Below are 3,534 nucleotides of genomic sequence, written 5' to 3' on the forward strand. Positions count from 1 at the left end.
CCCCCCCGTATCTCCCCTCCCAATTTACTCAGGAGATCTTGTCTTTTTTCTTTTTCCTATGTAGATCTGTGTATGTCTCTCTTCGGGACTTCGTTGTTGTCTGGTTTCTCTGGGATTGTGAACTGTAGGCTGGTTTTTCTTTGCTTTATGTCTAAAAGTCATTTGTGAGTGAGTACATATTATATTTGTCTTTCTGGATTTGGGTTACCTCAGTCTCTGTTTTTTTTTTTTCTAGATCTATCCATTTGCCTGCAAATTTCAAGATGTCATTATTTTTTACGGACATTCTGGGTTTCTCATATAAAAAGTCATAATTTATAGCTTTTTGTCTTTGGCTGCTTTCATTTGACACGCTTCCAGCTTTATACATGTTATAATTAGTATAATTTTTTTGTTGAAACTCATTCCAATAAAATTAGAAAGTCTATACTTATAAATAGAACTTTCTAAATATGTTCTTTTGGGTTTGGGGAGCTGTACCTCAGTGGTATTACTTACGGATGCTAGAGTCATCCCCAGTACCTCACACTTTATTCTCCAAACTTAAGAATTTTTGTTTTTCTTTTTTGATTTTAATTAAAATTACTACATTATTTTGTGAGGTATGTGTGTGTTTGCATGTATGTATGCATGTATGTATGTATGTGGGTATACAAGTATACATGCAAATGGGCATAGAAATTAGACGACCTCCAGGAGTTGGTGTTGCAAGGTAGAGGACTGCTGCTTGTTTGTCCTGGCTGCCTGGCTAGCTTACACCAGAAATAACCACACAGAAACTGTATTAATTAAAACACTACTTGGCTATTAGCTCTGACTTCTTATTGGCTAACTCTTACATATTAGTTTACCCCATCTCCATTAATCAGTGTTTTGCCACGTGGCAGTGGCTTACAGGAGATTCTAACTGGCTTCCATCTCCGGCACAGGATCCATGGCTTCTCTGTGTCTCTGCTTTCTTCCTCCTAGCATTCAGTTCTGTCTTCTCCGCCTACCTAAGTTCCACCCTATCAAGTAGGCCAAGGCAGTTTCTTTATTCATTAACCAATGAAAGCAACATATAGACAGAAGGACCTCCTACACCAAGTTGGGGGTGGGAGTTTGGTTCTGCCCTCCTACTCATGTGAGTTCTGGGAATCAAACTCGTGTTGTCAGGCTTGGTGGCAACTATTGGGCTATCTTGCCAGCTCAAAATATGCCCTTTCCCCCAAAGATAGGGTTTCTCTGTGTGGTTTTGTTTTGTTTTGCTTTTCGAAACAAGGTTTCTCTGTAGCTTTGGAGCCTCTCCTGGAACTAGTTCTATAGACCAAGCAGGCCTCATACTCACAAATCTGCCTGCCTCTGCCTGCCAAGTGCTGGGATAAAAGGCTCTACCTGCCTCAGGGTTTCTCTGTGTAACTCTGGCTATACTGGAACTTTCTAGACCAGGCTGGCCTAGAATTTGGAGGTTCACCTGCCTCAGCCTCCTTCGTGCTGAGATTAAAAGCATGTGCTGCTACCACCACCTGTCTTAAAATATAAGTTTGAAAGGGATTAGGCACATGACTCAGCATTTGGGAGTTAGCGAGTGGAAGATTCTGAGTTTAGAACTAGACTGGATTACATAATGAGACTATATCTCAAAACAGATTTAGAAAAAAGTTTAGGCCTTTAGAAAAATTGGGCCAGATATATCTGGATTGAAGTTTTAAGTCTCCTTGCTGAGATGTAGTTGTATTCATGAGGTGTCTGAGTAGGCAGATTTGTCACCAGCCTCTAAGTGCTTTTTATTTATTTTTTAAAAAATATTTATTTATTTATTACGTATACAATATTCTGTGTGTATGCCTGCAGGCCAGAAGAGGGCACCAGACCTCATTAAAGATGGTTGTTAGCCATCATGTGGTTGCTGGGAATTGAACTCAGGACCTTTGGAAAAGCAGGCAGTGCACTTAACCACTGAGCCATCTCTCCAGTCCCTAAGTGCTTTTTATACACAGTAATTCATATATAGCTTTAATAGGTGGGATGTTTCTTATGTCATTACAAACTAACATGTTGGAACTGTAGATCAAGAATTGCTTCCTAGTAGTAGAAGTAATACATTAAATATCTATTTTTGTGCCCATGTTTATTTTCGTGTGTGTCAGGATTTCTTTTCATCTCCACCATTACTATCACCACTCGTGCCTCATTGCTGTTACTCTTGCAGGGACTATTTGAAGTCATAAAGATGAATGAAGTAGTACCAAGACCATTTCTTCCCTTTTTAAAAATTCGTCTCTCATATTACATACTGCATTCTAATTCTACTCTTCTCCATTGCCCTCCCTCTTCTCCTCCTAGTGCCTCTCCCTGACTTCCTCTTTCTCCCTTCCTTTTAAGAAAAGAGCAGGCCTCCCAGGAATATCAATCAGTCATGGCATATCAAGTTATAATAAATCTAGGCACATTCCCTCATATTAGGATTGGATGAGGCAACTCAGTAGGAAAAGGGTCCCTAAGCAGGCTAAAGAGTTAGAGACAGCCCCCACTCCCACTGTTAAGAGTCCCACAGGAACAGCAAGTTACACGACCATAACGTGTGTGTGTGTGTGTATACATACATACATACATACATACATACATACATACATACATATATATATATAGAGAGAGAGAGAGGACGTAGATCAGACCCATACAGGCTTTGTGACTGTTGAATCAGTATCTGTGAGCCCCCATGAGCCCTGGCAGTTGACTCTGGCCCATTTTCTTGTGGTTTCTTGGCCCTTCTGTCTCCTACAATCCTCGCTCACCTTCTGCAGGATTCTTCAAGCTCCATCTATGATGGAGGAAGGCCATTGGTTAATTAAATAAAGAAGCTGCTTGCCCTGATAGGTTAAAACGTAGGGGGAGGAGTGAACGGAGCAGAATGCTGGGCGGAAGAGGAAGTGAGGTCAGACTCCACAGCTCTCCTCTCAGAGAGACATGATGCTCCACTCCTGCGGGCAGAGGCGAGAGCTCTGCTCTCTGAGGCATACGCGATAAAGCTCCGACCCAGGATGGACGTAGGCTAAAATCTTCCCGGTAAGCGCCTTGGGGTGCGACACATATGATTAAAAATGGGTTAGTCCAGGTGCGAGAGTTAGCCGAGAAAAGGGCTAGTGCTAAAGAGTCAAGCAGTGATTAAAAGAATACAGTTTGTGTGTTGTTATTTCGGACATAAGCTAGCCGTGCGGGCAGCGGGGTGCTGGAGACGAACCCCGCCGCTCCTATTACTACACATCTAAAGTTTGACTGTGGGTCTATCCATCTGCTCTTCGAAAAGCTGAATGAAACCTCTTTGGTGACACCATTTTTACCTGAAGAATATAGTAATTTTTTCTAAACCCTTTTATAAAATATCTAGAGAGTAACAAATCAAATGTAAAAACAGAAAAATAGTGGAAATTACAATCTTTCTCTGAAATAAGAATAATTGTAGCCGGGCGATGGTGGTGCACGCCTTTAATCCCAGCACTCGGGAGGCAGAGGCAGGCGGATCTCTGTGAGTTCGAGACCAGCTTGGTCTAC

General features: G+C 41.7%; 1 protein-coding gene across 2 annotated transcripts in view; it reads left to right on the forward strand.

Moving 5' to 3' along the window:
* Positions 1-3,534, forward strand: part of Wdr33 (WD repeat domain 33) — a 114,987-nt gene that overhangs the window by 25,944 nt on the left and 85,509 nt on the right. The window lies entirely within an intron of this gene.

This window comes from Microtus ochrogaster, chromosome 18 (assembly GCF_000317375.1).
Source record: "Microtus ochrogaster isolate Prairie Vole_2 chromosome 18, MicOch1.0, whole genome shotgun sequence".
NCBI classification, from domain to species: Eukaryota; Metazoa; Chordata; class Mammalia; order Rodentia; family Cricetidae; genus Microtus; species Microtus ochrogaster.